Raw genomic sequence first — 15,970 nt, 5'->3', positions numbered from 1 at the left:
TAAATAAATAAAGATCAAAATATTTAAATAATTACCTAAAATTAAATTTTAGGTAATTATGTTAATTAAATTTTGAACAAAATGCTCACCTCCCCCTCCCAACATTTGTATGTTGGGAGGGGGAGGTGAGCATTTTGTTCAAAATTAAAAAAAAAAAAAAATTACTCCCTTTTTTTGGACCGTAAGTTCATATAATAATAATAATAATAATGACTGGATCTGTTTATATTAATAGTTTTCAAATACTGTATATTAAGGCGTTGAGTTCATAATCTGAAAAAATTATTATTTTCTAAAATAAAGAAACAAGTTAATTTAACGTCTTTGTTACGAGATCATGACAGCACTCTATATCCTGCTCCTTCCATACCCTCCGACCTTTTTCCTTCCAAGTCTAACAAGTCCTGAACTGTGACAACAAAGAATGTCATATTAAAGTCATGACTTACCACATATTAACTGTTTAGATTGCAATATTTATTTTATTATTATTTTTGTTTAAATCTATTAAGATTAAACAAGTACAGATCTCATTAATCGATACGAAATTCCATAGCCAAATCTGAAGGAACAGGGCTATTACACTTTATTTCATAGATTAATTTGCATAGCAGTAGTTTACATTCATTGTACACGTGTCTGTTTTTCTTATCCAGAACCAAAGGTTCCGAAAGAACGTCCCTAATCCCTAATATTAAGAAAAAATTGGAAAATGGAATTTTGTTTTAAAATATGTGTATTTTGCATTATACTCCAGATTGTTTTTTTTTAACTTTTATATATTTATGGATGGATAGAGAGAGAGAGAGAGAGAGAGAGAGAGAGTGGTGGGAATTCTCATATCCCCATTCTAAAGAATAATATAACGCTTCACTCTGACTGTGATTTTGGCAGAATTTCTTATTTGTAGTGGATGGTTCTTGTTAGCATATTGGTTGACAATAATGGATGAGCTGATTATTATTCACAGAAACTAAAAAAATACGCTAATTTGTAATATCAGAGTTTTGGGTGTTATTATGATAGATGTAACGTTTACCAGATGAAAAATCTGTGTGCATCAAAGATTTACCTCCATAGCAATAAATTAAGTTGTACCATTTGGATGTTTGCGTCAGAAAATACACAAAATACTTACTAAAATAAAGAGCCAAAAGGCTTCACTTCGGCGATGCAAAATTATAAGAATTATAATTTTGCATCGCCGAATTTGAAATTTCGCCAGAGAGAGCTTACAGGAATATACTCGCCGGCATTTACGAGTTGCCTAGCCGGACCTTATAGGGGACACGATCGATATACCCAAGCGTCCGTATATTCGCAGGCTATTGGTCCATTTTGATAAGGTTTCAGTGGCCTGACAGCTGTTTCGAACTGGTTGGTTTTCGTCAGACACCAGGCAGCAACCTAAAAAAAAAAAAAAGAGAGAGAGTTTTTGCTTAAGAGAGCAAAAACTCTCTTTCAATAGAAAGGAACTTGAAACGTCGGAGAGGTGTATTTTTCGTAAGCGAACTCTCGGACGGTGCGTAAAAATATTTACTAAAAAGAAGAGTCCAAAGGCTCTGTTAAGGTTTCTGCCTCGTCTCTGACCCAAACCAATCAGTCTGAAACAGTTGTCAGCCAGTGAAACCTTATCAAAATGGACCAATAGCAGGCGATACGGACGCTTGGGCATAGCGATTGTGTCCCCTATAAGGTCCGACTAGGCAACTTCTAAATGCCGGCGAGTGTATTCCTGTAAGCTCTCTGGTCAAAGTTAGTACGAAACTTTTATAGATTCTGTATTCTGCTTTGGAATAATGCTGGATTTAATACACAAAATACACTCCACACTGTCGGCCTGCAATGCTATTTAGCACTGTTGTTTTATTGGTTCATACTGTGTTGCTTTGTTCTGCCATACGCAGAACAACCATAACTAGGATTCGTTGGAATAAAAGACCTTTTTCCACTCCCTAAGTATCTATTTTCAGTTTGTGTGTCGTCTCATGAACCGAAATTACTCATTTTAGAAGGTAAGAGAGGGACACGATAAGATCATTTGCTATTCTCCTTTTGTGATAAGATTCGATGCACTGTGTTTTCCTATAAGATCATGTTAGTACCATTATTGTGTTGTATTGAGCTGAGCTGTCACTTTAGTGCCTTTAGTTTGTTTGCAATGATCGTTGCGGTTGAATTATTCTCAGAACTAAAGGCACTAAGTAAAGCACTAAATTAAGTGTATCACTTCATAGCGGATAGGAATTCACATCCTTCAACCATAGCATTAACATAACGCACTTATGATGAGGTTATTAACATAACGCGCTTCATCTTTCCAAAAGAAGATATTGGTATATTTAGGATGACAAGGAAATAGAATTCTATAAATCAATCACTCAGTTGTTATCGTGTACTGAAGTCAATCTAGACAAGTGGAATACCAGTAAGAAAACCAGTCGAAATACCACACCACTGCAGTCTCACTCAGTGCTTTGTATTGAAGTCCGTCAGCAAGAGTGTTTTAAATTAATTTATTTTCGATCGGTGTCTTTATAATTCGGTCCTTGATGAAATGTTTCCCCTTCGTTGTGATTTTGCCCAATTTATGGAATGTAGCCAGAAACTTCATTCGTGTTTGAGACTCTTACTCTGGAAATTGAGTTATCAGAACTGGATAAAAATACAACTCTGAAACGACTTAGTTATTATTATTATTATTATTGCCACGGGCTACTCCAGGAGTCCTTAGACTCATCGAGGGAGGCCCTAAACATCATGTTCACACAGCTGTTCAACATTCTCACAGTATCTATCATACCTTGCCTTGAACTCGCTCACTGTCATAGCACCCACAACAGACTCTGGCAGCTTATTCCACTCATTTACCACTCTAAAAGTAAAGAACCCAGCTCTAACACCCCTGCTAACCACGCTCTTGCCCAGCTTCCATGGGTGTCCCCTAGTTCTCCCACCACCAGTCCTGATCTCAAAAATATCATCTGAATTAATCCTATAGAATCCTTTTAGCAATTTGAATGTCTCAATCATATCTCCCCTCTTTCGCCTATCAACTAGTTTCTGCAACCCACAAATCTTCAACCTGTTCTCATATGGTTCATTCCATAGACCTGCTATCATCTTAGTCACTCGCCTCTGGATCCTCTCAACCTCCTCCCCATCAAGAAGGAACCGAGGTGACCAAATCTGGGCACAGTAGTCGAGATGAGGTCTTATCAGGTTGGCGCTGATAATCTTTTCGAGTCTGTTAAATAGCACACACACACACACACACACACACACACACACACACACACACACACACACACACACACACACACACACACACACACACACACACACACACACACACACACACACACACACACACACACACACACACACACACACACACACACACACCAGGCATCCGCTGATGTGCAATTCCCTAATCTTCCTGTCACCACAAAGATCACTACTGTATATCGAGGCGATATGCGAAAGTTCTTTTGGTAATGCAGGCTTAAGCTAGCCAAAAATCTCGCTTTGTAAACAGTTAATTTGGATAGGATATTATTTATTTCCATCCCAATTTCACGTTGATTTTGTTCCAGGAACTTCAACGCGAATCATTGCAACTGCTACAAAAATTTCAACGTGTTGCAAATAAACAGAACATCACGATAATACTGTATATCAACTCCCGGATAGAATACAGGTTTATTCTGAATAAATAATAATAATTTGTATTTATGCGTATATCTACGTTATTATTGCTGTCATTATTGCAAAACTAGATATATCACACAATCCAACCTCGGTCACGAGATGGCAGCACTTACGTGACGCAGAGATAAATATACAATAATGACTGTCCATGTCATATCAGTTATGAATTGTCCCTACAACGAAATCACAGATATCTGCAAAGAGCTTTAGGTTATCTCAGTTCGCTAAATAGGTAAATAATTCATTTACTAGTAAATAGAGGTTTTCCCTCTTATACTAATACCATTAGAAAGCGGTAAACGCTGGATGCATTAAATCTTAGGGGCATTTTAGAAAACAGTTAAAAATAGTTATTGTTTATTTATATTTTTAAATATTCCAATTTATTCGCAATGCTTACGCCATAAGCAGAACTATCTAAATAATCGTCGTTGGTGATTATGCACTCATTTTTTAATATAATTCATAGTCGATAAAAGTCTATTCACAGATAAAGTAAACCAAATTTGCACTTGAAACAGAGGATGTGTTCATGCATATTTGGGTTGGTCACGTCTCAGATCATTCATCACGTTCTACTAATTGGAAGTGGCGCCATCTAGTGCACGGAAATGTACGTGTACATATGAATCACAATCTACAGGTATGAATAATTTTATTTTATTTTTTTGTTTTCTTAGTATAAATACACGGATCAATCACGTTTAAGAACTTACGATAATAAAATTTAATATAAAAACATAAGATAATAAAATTTAAGAGAAAATGTTCTACTTTAGAAATTAGCATCTAAAATTAGAAAAGGGAAAAATAAATTAAAATGGAGGAGTCGAGGATCGAACTCGAGACCTTTCACATGCGAAGCGAACGCTCTACCACTGAGCTACACCCCCACCTGTCAGGTGTGCTTACTTTTAGAAGAATGACAGAAAATAATAGCAGTTTCAGGAAGTTGATATTCTCAAATTATCACGCTCCTTAGTCAATCTAAAGAGTTTCGCAAATGCATCACTTCTATAATGGAGGAGAAGAAAATGGTTGCTTTACAAGAAAAAAATAAATAAAATAAAACTGAATTTTTCCAAGTAAAAACGGATTCATTTTGTTTAGGTTTCTGAAATGTGAGAATTCTGCCCATTATTACCTCTCCAGTTTGAAACAAAACTCGATACACGCACTCACTCTTTTTTGAAATTTGTTATATTATGGAGCAGATCTCGCAAAAGGGCTCGGACTCATGATATAAAGTTTAAACAAGGCACACCTACGGAGGCAGAATAAACGGTGAATGATTCACCAAATGATGCATGATGTACTTCTAGTGGAGAAGCATTGCAGTACTAAAATACTGCAGAGTCATATGACGGCCAATCCGGAAATTTCGATCAGAGTTTGAAGTCTTATAATAAATAACAACATGAAATTTGTATGGTCAGTTTATTTTATGCAAACATCAATAATAAGCACAAATATCTCCTACATACTTAAGGAATGTCAACTTCCTTAAACTGCTATTATTTTCTGTCATTCTTCTAAAAGTAAGCACACCTGACAGCTGGGGGTGTAGCTCAGTGGTAGATATATATATATATATATATATATATATATATATCTACCGCTATATATATATATATATATATATATATCTATATCTACCACTATATATATATATATATATGTATGTATGTAGAAAGCGTTTTAACTTGGGTATATTATGTATTATGTATTCAGAATACAAAGTAATTTTATATAAACTTGGTTTTTAATCTTGTTTCCCAAGTAAGCAAACAGACAAGAAAGTCAAGTTTGCGCCTGCAAGTAGTGCAAGTCCAAGGCAGCTATTGGTAGTGCCGATCTTGGTAGTGCTACTTGGTAGTGTCTGAGATTTTATTTATAAGGTCAAAGCACTTTGTTTTGGTAAAATACATAATGACCTCTGCATTACTTCATTCTTAGCATTTTCAGGTCTGACTCCCACTGACAAGACCTCAATAAAGGTCGAAACCGGTATGAGTAGTGACCATTGCCTTTAATGTTTAGCATCATATATATATATATATATATATATTATTAATCATATTGACATTTAACCATAATGAGTAATTTTCGTTCCTCACTGACTAACATTCTTTTTATCGTTTAGCAAAGTGAAAAATGATGGAAATTGTGAAACCAAATTACTCGCTATTACACTGTTTAAAAAAAAAATGTGTCACCTTGAGCTCATGTGTGACGTACAACTGTATAATCCTAAAAAGGACTGGGAGATGGAGAGTGTCCTTGATTTTTTATCCCGTCATCTGAATGAAGTAAATCTGTGTGGATGGAGTGTTATTGAGCTAAAAAGCTCTAGTCATGGCTGGGTAACGGCAATAGCCGAGCCTCAGTTAAAACTTCATTTGCTACAGCATTGCCATTTGTTACCTTGAAAGTCCTAAAAAGGACTATCCAGTATACATGTATAATCCAATTGACAATTGACATTTATGACTTTAGGGGTGAAGCAATAAGCTTTTCGTATTCCCGTTATCTGTTACAGCTACAGTGAGAGTAAAGTTTTATGAGCAGTTTGCTCGCCCTGGATTGGCATGGAGATTATGAATCGTTGCAGGAAGTTAAAATGGCTTCTGGTCTTTTGTATTTGAATATATCTGTTGCTTCGTACGCCACAGCTTATCGAACCAGATCGTTGGGGTGTACGGATGTCTTCAGGAAGAACTTTGCTGCTAAAGACTGTAGGAAAGAGAAGATATAAGGAACATTTCTATCTCGATGAAGTTGATTGTTTCTGGCGAACGATGAGGCGTTCAGAATCATTCGCAAGCACTTGTTTTGTGCACGTTTCAGTTTGAGAATGTTAATATTCGAGGTATGAATTCAGGCTGGAGAAGCATAAGTGACTATGGGACGAATCCTCATCTAGTATAAAAGCAATTTGATTCTGATGTTTAGCTTGCTGTTCCTGTTAATTAGAGGGCAGATCTGGGCGATGGCTTTAGATGCCTTTACACACGTAGTGTTGATGTGTTGGTTAAAAGTTAATTTTTTTCGAGGACGACGCCAAGGTATTTTGTTTCTGTCTGCCGAGGGATTTTAGTATTGAATAGTAAGACATCTCCTGCAGAAGATATCGATCTTTTCGTGAACAGAATGGCTGATCTTTTCTGTGGGTTCACTTCTAGTCTCCATTCGGAGAACCATCTCTTTAATTTTAGAAGGTTTTCTTGAAGCTTTCTAGTAATGAAGTGCAGTTGGAGAGATCTGGCTAATAATTCTGTTTGATCTGCATATAGGGCCATGATGGATGACATTGGGTTGTGCGGGATATCTGACATATATATAGAGAACAGCAATGGAGCCAGCAGGGATCCCTGCGGTACTCTGTCCAAGATATGGCACTGAGATAGGCAGTACCATTGATCTTGACTTGCATGCTTCTATTCTGTAGATAAGATCTAACTAGATGTACCATTTTCAGTGAGATACCGGCTGAAATAAGTTTATGTAGCAATCCGAAGTGCCATATTTTGTCAAATGCTTTGGACAGGTAAAAAAAACAGCTCCCGTGTATTGACGCCAGTTGAAGCTGGTGGTAATATATTCAGCTAGTTTGAGGATTTTCTAGGTAGTACTATGGTGTTGCTGAAAATCGAACTGCTCTTTAGGAAGGATGTTTAGGTCATTTACTGAGGTTTGGAGTCGTTAGAGGATGACCTTCTCCGCAACCTTACCCAGGTTGGAGATAAGACTGATTGGACGATAAGTTTGAGGTAGGTGTGGGTATCAGGAAGTTTGAGTGAGTGTCTGACCAGTCTGTGAATTTTATATATGTGATTGATGTCTAGATTTTCATAGGAAGGTTTGCACTGTTCTTCCAAATTTTTTGCCATGGCCTTTGCCTTGTCAACATTGGAGTGTACAAGGCCATGATTAGAAAGTATTGCGGGAAGAGATTTGCCTTTGGTTTTGATATTTCTTAGTAGTCCCCAGACAGAGTGATCACTAGGTAAGATAAGAGGCTAACTTTTCTTCCCATAGATGGTCTCTGTGAGCCTTTCGTGCATCTCTCACAGTAAGTCTGTTTAGATTTGCTTTATCTTGTGGCGCACGTGTGTTACGAAATCTCTTCCTGGCTCTGTTCTTTTTCCTGACCAAGTTCATGATGTCTTCAGGCAAACGACCAGGCTTGTAGAAGGTGGCTACCGTTATAGCGGAATTAATGTTTTGGGAGAGGCTTGTAACTGCAGATTCTACGTCTTCTTTTGTACGAATGTGAGGAACAGGGCCAATACTATCCCTGAGCACTTCTGACAAACTTTCCCACGATATATAGAAGTGAAGGGGAGGAGACAGGTGTTGTTGTCTTCCCATCTAAAGTAGTATCGGGTTGTGATCAGACGACAACTCATTTATTGATCTTATGCTGTATTGAAGATTAATATCCCGCAGTGCCAAACGTACTGAGATGAGTTGGTTCGGTGGGGCCTGCCACGACCGCATTGTTTGATACTGTGAAGTTAGAAAGAATGCAACTGTTCTTGTTGATGGATCTGCAATTCCATGCAGGGTGCTTGGAGTTTAGGTCCCCCCGCTATAATAGTGGGTTCTCTGACGCATAAGATGGCATTTAGGTAAGAGTGTCGTAGAGTTTTTAGGGGTGGGTTGTAGGCAGAGTAGATTTTCATTCTGCCAGCCGTGCTGGTGAACACCTCCACGATTGTGATCAAAAGATTAGTGGTTGGCGGTTTGTTCACAGAATTGTGTTTGATGTAATTTTTAATGAAGATGGCAGTGCCGCCACCCCTGTAGACCAATCTGTCGTTTCTGTATAGGCGGTAACCTCTTATTTTAGGGTTATCTGAGAATTTTAGATGTGATTCACTGATTAAAATAACATCTGGTTGATACCTGTTAGTGAAGTCTTGGAGCTCCAGAATTTTGTTTCTTAGGCCATTTGCATTCCATGCAATGATCTGCAAAGAGGCTGGAGTACGTTTGTTTCTACTCATCAATTAGTGCACTGAGGATGGCCTGAGTTTTTCGTAAATATCTTTTAGTGGTGGTTGCTGAAGGGTTTGATAACCTGAAGTCTTGTAGCATGTTTGCTAGAGAGGCTGTAATAACATCTGTTAAGTTTGTAGGTGCTGATTTATTAGTACAGGCCATGTCAGCATAACTTCTTGTTTGTTTTTGGTTCCCTCTATCGTTGAAGGTCTCTGACTGTGGACGCCGAGCCTTCAGTTTTGGTGCAGGGACCTCTGGTGTACTAGAGGAAAATGACTGTTTGGCTGATTCCATCCGTCTATTTTTTGGGTGCTGAATGTAACTCTTGTAGTTGGCAGGATGAGGGCCACCGCAGTTGGCACATGGCTTTGTGCAGATATTGGTTGGGTGGCTGTCCCCACATTTCAAACATTTATATTCAGCTTTACATAATTTCTGTCCATGGCCAAACTTTTGACACCCGTGGCATTGCCCAGAAGATGCCCTTTTTCGGAGTGGCTCTGGTGTGACAATGAGCCGCTGATTGTTTTAAAGTTGTAGATATTTTTATATATGTTGTGGATCTCTACCAGGACTGACGGGATGGGAGACTTGTTGGATCTGTACATTCTGCTGACCTTAACTGGAGGCAGATCCTGTAAATTAAGATCAGCAACTATATCATCTATATCAATGTCTTAACAGACGCCACGGAGGACCACTTTTAAATTTTTCTCCGAGCTGAGCGAAAAGGTATGGTACAGTATACCTCTATCGTCCATTTCTTTCGTTAGTCGCCTGTAGTCTATCACCGTTGTAGGATAAATCTTTATTCCTTCATCCACATTTTTGGCCTTTACATAGCCAATGTGTATGTTGGACATTGTTGATCTTAAAGCTGCACAGCTCTGCTTTTTTCTTAATATAATCGGAGGTATCTTTTCTTTGGGAGAAGCAATGGAGTTCAAAATTTGACCATCTTGTTCCTTTGTGCAGTCTTTGAGTGGTTCATCTGCTGTTCTTCGCTTTTTACCTACGCGGACTTCTTGAAATTTAAAGCAGTGGGGTTTCTAACTGATCTTCCATATTCTCGGCGTCAACGTCTGTGACACTTGCCTGGGGAAAGGTATCATTGGCCAGCAAAGACCAACAAAAATTGGCCTTTCCGTGCCAATGTTTGTTTAATACTTCGCCCAGTCTGATAAATTCCCGGTTTGCTTCCTCAAACGCTGTCTTGTTTGGCTGCTCTTCCATATCTGTCAATATGGACACGGAAAAAACAACAACAAAAAAACGCTTACCGTGCAGTTGTAACCTTACCGGCACTTCTGCCGGAACAGTCCTCATAAGAGCACTGATTCAAAATTGCATGACTTTCAAGACACATTTCTCACTAATCAAAACTCACAATCCAAAACTAGCCTTCTCCATAATTCTGTCAATCTGTATAATTCTTATAAGGACTGGCTTAAAGGTGCGAAGCAAGAATGCTTTTCATCTTCCCCGTTATCTGTAGAGGACAAGTGTAGGGATAACGTGTTTTTGAGCTATTAAAGATCTGATCATGGCAGGAGGGTAACAGCAATAGCCGAGCCTCAGTTAGTCAACTTCATTGGCTATAGCATTGCCATCCATTACCCTCCAAGGATATTAATCACCGCATCTCACTGTCGATTGATTCATTCTCACTCCTCTGTATAATCCTTATCCTTATAAGGACTGGCTTAAAAGGGCGAAGCAAGAATGCTTTTCATCTTCCCCGTTGTCTGTAGAGGACAGTGTAGGGATAAGGTGTTATTTAGCTATAAAGATCATTAAAGAGCTCTGATCACGGCAGATGTGTAACGGCAATAGCCGATCCTCAGTTATGACTTCATTTGCTACAGCATTGCCATTCATTACCGTTCAAGTGTGTTAATCACCGCAGCTCACGGTCGATCTTCCATAATCCTTAAGTTCTTAAAAGAACTGGGTGATGGACTGAGTCCTTGACCCTTTATCCCGTCATCTAAACGAAGAAAATCTGTGTGGATGGGGTGTGATTGAGCTAAAAGCTCTAGTCATAGCTGTGTAACAGCAATAGCCGAGCCTCACTTAAAACTTCATTGGCTACAGCATTGTTATCTCCATTACCCTCCAAAGATATTAATCATCACATCCAAAATCCTTATAGTCCTTATAAGGACTGGCTTAAAGGGGCGAAGCAATAATGCTTTTCATCTTCCCCGTTATCTGTAGAGGACAGTGTAAGGATAAGGTGTTATTGAGCTATTATTAAATTAAAACTCTGATCATGACAGGAGGTAACAACAATAGCCGAGCCTCAGTTAGAACTTCATTGGCTACAGCATTACCATCCATTTCACTCCAAGGGTATTGGATTGAATGAATCAATCACCGCATCTCACGGTCGATTGATTCCAAATTCATCCATCCAAAATCCTTATAGTCCTTATAAGGACTGGCTTAAAGGGACGAAGCAAGAATGCTTTTAATATTCCCCGTTATCTGTAGAGGACAGTATAGGGATAAGGTGTTATTGAGCAATTAAAGCTCTGATCATGGCAGGAGGGTAACAACAATAGCCGAGCCTCAGTTAAAACTTCACTGGCTACAGCATTGCCATCCATTACCCTCTAAGGGTATTAGATTGAATGAATCAATCACCGCATCTTACGGTCGATTGTTCCTTAATTTTCCATCCAAAATCCTTATAGTCCTTATAAGGACTGGCTTAAAGGGGCGAAGCAAGAATGCTTTTCATATTCCCCGTTATCTGTAGAGGACAGTGTAGGGATAAGGTGTTATTGAGCTATTAAATTAAAGCTCTGATCATGGCAGGAGGGTAACAGCAATAGCCAAGCCTCAGTTAGAACTTCATTGGCTACAGCATTGCCATCCATTACCCTCCAAGGGTATTGGATTGAATGAATCAATCACCGCATCTCACGGTCGATTGTTCCACTCCATCCAAAATCCAAACCGTTTTCTTTTTATTTGTTTTAGATATATACAATATAATTATTAATATATTTAAATATATAAGTATATTTATTTTATTTAATAAAACATCAATATAAAAGAAAAATATTCAAAAGAATTATTTTAAATTACATTTGATTTTATATCAATTATGGAAAAATTGATTTAGAAAAACCTTGGGTTGTTTTGAATTATGGCCGAAGTAATTAAGATTATAAGGCTATTATATCTGTTGATCGAGTGTATTATTCTGGCCGCATTGCTTGTTTTTGGAGATGACCACCTTAGTGACAGGCTGGCTGACTCACCACCAAGTGGAATATTTTTGCGAAGCGGATCTTTCCAAGACAGGATGAGAGAAAGAAACAAATACCGAAATAGACAAAAAGAGAAACAGAAAGAAGAAAGTAAAAAAAAAAAAAAAAAAAAAAAAAAAAAATATATATATATATATATATATATATATATATATATATATATATAAAATTAGAAAAAAATTAGGAAGAAAGACAAAAATTCATGTAAAAAGACAGAAAAAAAAAGAATCATACAAAATGAGAGATAGAAACAAAAAAATAGTAAAATACTAAAGAAAATGAGCCTGTGTAGCTCATTGCATCTTCGTTAGGCCACAGGAAAATAGACTTAAGGTTCAAGTCTAGTTACCGAAAGGAGGAACATTTTCTAAGCCTTTTTTTAACCGTTCCCGAGTTAGTCGTTCTCTGGCGTATGCAAACGGATTTTTTCTCCTGGAAACTCGCGTTTTTCATCCCGTAAACTCAAGAAATCCACCGTAGAACCCACAGTATTTCAGACAGTAACATATCCTGTTAAGCTTAGATACCAAGAGATGGCAGTACTTGTTTTCCAGTTTCTACATCGGTGGCCGCCTATAATTAGTAATAGACACGGACCAGTTATCTCTGATTGGCTACCGGTGGAGATTGAACTGCCTACTCGGTCTCCAAAAACCTAGATAGGGTATAATGCTTCGCCTACACCCTATAAGAGAATAAAAGGCGTTAGCTTATTATTATTATTATTACTATTATTTAAGGAAATGGAAAATGGGGAGAAAGATTGAAAGAAAGAAGAAATGAGTAAGTAGAACATGGATGGTTAGAGAGGGAAAGGCCGTGGAAAAATTAACGGGATGAATTAGATGATGAGGCAATTATAAGAATTGTAAAAGTAAGAATTAAACAAGCAAAAAAAAAAAATGAAAAAGAAAAGAAAATGATTCCAGTTTGAATAACTGAAATATTTCTTTTCGTAGAAGGGATTTGAATCCCAGGAGAGAATTAATCATTATTTCATTCTTTCATGGTATGCGCGCGTGTGTGCACAAAATAAATGAGAAACCGAGGCATTCTAACAATTATATTAAATATAGGTTATCCATAAAACCGTGATAGTCCGTAAGTTATTGAGGATGTTTTGAAACAGCCTTGATATATTACTAAAAAAGTATGTTGTGTATAAAATACAATGTAATTTAAAATATTCAATTTGAATCTTTTTTACTTTTGTTAATCTTTTATTAATTAAAATGAACACACATATATATTTTAGTACACTAATAAAAATACTGTATTCACTTCCTATATATGAAAAAAGAAAAATAACATCTGCGATCTCTGTTCGTGGCAATCACGTCCAGAGTGAATGTCCCCAAGTATTAAAATTTCCTTATACTTCTGAAAGATTTTTTTGGTGGAGTATTGAATAATTGTTACTGCAATTTCTTTCTCCTTTCTCTTTACCTAAGAAATAAAATATTATATTATATATATATAATATTTTATATATTATATATAATATATAATATATAATATATAATATATATATATAATATAATATATATATTATATATATATATAATATAATATAATATAATATAATATAATATAATATAATATATATATATATATATATATATATATATATATATATATATATATATATTTATATATATATAATTAATCCTAATAATTAAACAGAAATCTCTGAATTGGAAATGTTTCTATTGAGAATGAAAGTGGTAATAAAGTATGCTCGTAAGTATCCCCACTAGTACCTCATCTAAAACCATAAAACCGGCTTCACGAAAGATGACAAACTTTTCCAACAAGTCGCAAATGACTTTAATATTTTGTGGAATCTGTTTTAAGAAGTACAGAGAAATATTCCTTCACTCACAAGTCGCGATCCTCCACTCGGACCACAAGGAAATCCGACATTGTGGTTTCCAACCATAATAGAAACAGATCTACTTTCCGTAATCAAGCAAACCAAACCAAATAAAGGCCCAGAAATCGACGGAATCAGATCTGAACATGTGAAGCAACATGCAGCTAGCCTAGGCCCGATCTTATTAAAATTCATAAATAAAATCTTTAAAACCGGATAAATTCCCAATATGTACAAGGCTGCCATAATCACACCTATATACAAACATGGAAAAAAAGAAATGAAACCAATTATGATAGGCCCACAGCAAAACCACTAATCATCAATCAAATTAAGGGGTGGTTCGTGCTTACCAAACTAGTAATATAAGCAGAGAAATTTTACATCATCCACAACACACAGTGCGCCTTTTAGAAGAATAAGGGATTAACATCTCTGTTAGAAGATTTTACGGATGCAATTAATGCCGCCTTATCTTCTTCTTTGGTACATCAGTCCGAAGAATGGTTAGTTATAACAGCACATCATAACATGGAAAAAAAGAAACGTAACCATTTATGATAACATTCTGTTTTGTTACCTTTTTATTTCTTCATATCACTTAGCACCGGTTAGTATCATTATGTTATTTATATAACAAATCTTGGTATATCTCGTGGCCTCTTTCCTTCTACAGTCCTCTCCATTGCTTCTATAATAAGACCCTCATGCTTCAGATGGTGTCTAATTAAGCTTTTCTTCTTCTCTGATTGATGTAGTTCATTAGTGACTACTCTTCATGAACTTTGTTTAGAGCTTCTTCATTACTGTTTTTTTTTTGTCCAACGAATTATCATCATGTTTCTCCAGCACGAAAATTCAACTCCCTCCAACATTTCGATGTCTAGTTTTGTTAGTTCCAGACCTCACAACCATGTAATGCAATGCTGCGTAGGTAAGTGTGCACTAACCTTTTTTTGAGCTGGATGCTAAGTCCATTTCTAGTGAAAATGATTCTTCTGTTGTAGAATGCCTTTTTGGCTAAGATTATTCGTGCTTTAATATTTGATTGGTTTCTTTCATCTCTGTGATGAGACTTACAAGATATTTAAAAGAGGATTCCTGTCGTATTAGATAATTATTTATATATAACATAATAAATCATAATAATATAATATTATTTATTATATTATTTATTTTCATTGGATTTGCTTTACTTGTAATTAATTGTTTCGTTTTCTTATAATTAATTTTTAGGCTCTGCTGTGTGTATATTTCTTCCATCTTTGTCAGGGTGGATTTCAGTTTGTCTTCGTTATCAACTATAACTGCCATATCATCCGCAAACCGTAGCCAGATAATATCAATTCCATTTGTCTTAATTTCTGTTTCTATTAGTTCTTTCAATTTATTTATTGCATCTTCATTGTAGAGTTATAGAAGTTTGGATGAAAGGCAGCAACCCTGTTTTAAACCACTAAGTATTCTTGCTATTGCAGTTTTTGTTTTTTTGCTGGTTGTATTAGGGCTTCTTGGTGCTTGTAAAGATTAAATATAGCCTTCTGTCTCTCCAATTCAAGTCAAGAAAGACTATCAGAGTATATTGATTCCTCTTAAATCTTCTTTCGATAACTTTTCTTAGATTTAAGATTGCTTATCTTCTCCCTTGCTATTTCCTGAACCCTGGAAACAGTAGAACTGTGATTCATCGCTTCAGACCGTTTCCGCTGGTTGCGTGTCCACTTCCCATACTCTTTGCACCAGGTCAGATTTGCTGCCTTCTTCATTGTTGTGATGTTTGGCTTCTGTGTTTCTTTCGTGGAAACCCAATCAATGGTGTTCTTTTCTTACACTATTAATGCACACCATGGTATTACTGGAGCTCTGGAACTCATCACAAATGGTCTGTGCAGATTGTAGCCAGTTTTTGCGTTCCACCTATTTTAACAACCTCATGTCCCTGAAATTTATTTTCAACGGCAGCCCTGGGTATTTTCCTCGACTAGTGATGCTAAAACGTTTCCATTTGTTCATCACATCGGCAACCATTGATTTCAGATGCTCCGATTGAGCGGCAATGGCACTTATGGACATACCGCCAATGTGACACGCTTACATCTCTCTC

At 36.7% G+C, this 15,970-nt stretch overlaps 1 non-coding gene across 1 annotated transcript; it reads right to left on the bottom strand.

Moving 5' to 3' along the window:
* Window positions 1-4,532: 4,532 nt before the first annotated feature.
* On the bottom strand, window positions 4,533-4,604 carry TRNAA-CGC (transfer RNA alanine (anticodon CGC)). The gene has a single exon. It is a non-coding gene; the product is annotated as a tRNA-Ala (tRNA).
* Between the last annotated feature and the right edge of the window lie 11,366 nt (window positions 4,605-15,970).

This window comes from Typopeltis vanoorti, chromosome 11 (genome assembly GCF_054136105.1).
Source record: "Typopeltis vanoorti isolate ZY-2024b chromosome 11, IOZ_Tvanoo_1.0, whole genome shotgun sequence".
Taxonomy (NCBI): domain Eukaryota; kingdom Metazoa; phylum Arthropoda; class Arachnida; order Uropygi; family Thelyphonidae; genus Typopeltis; species Typopeltis vanoorti.
Note: the sequence above shows the minus strand (reverse complement) of the source record. Positions and strands in the feature narration are given on the sequence as shown.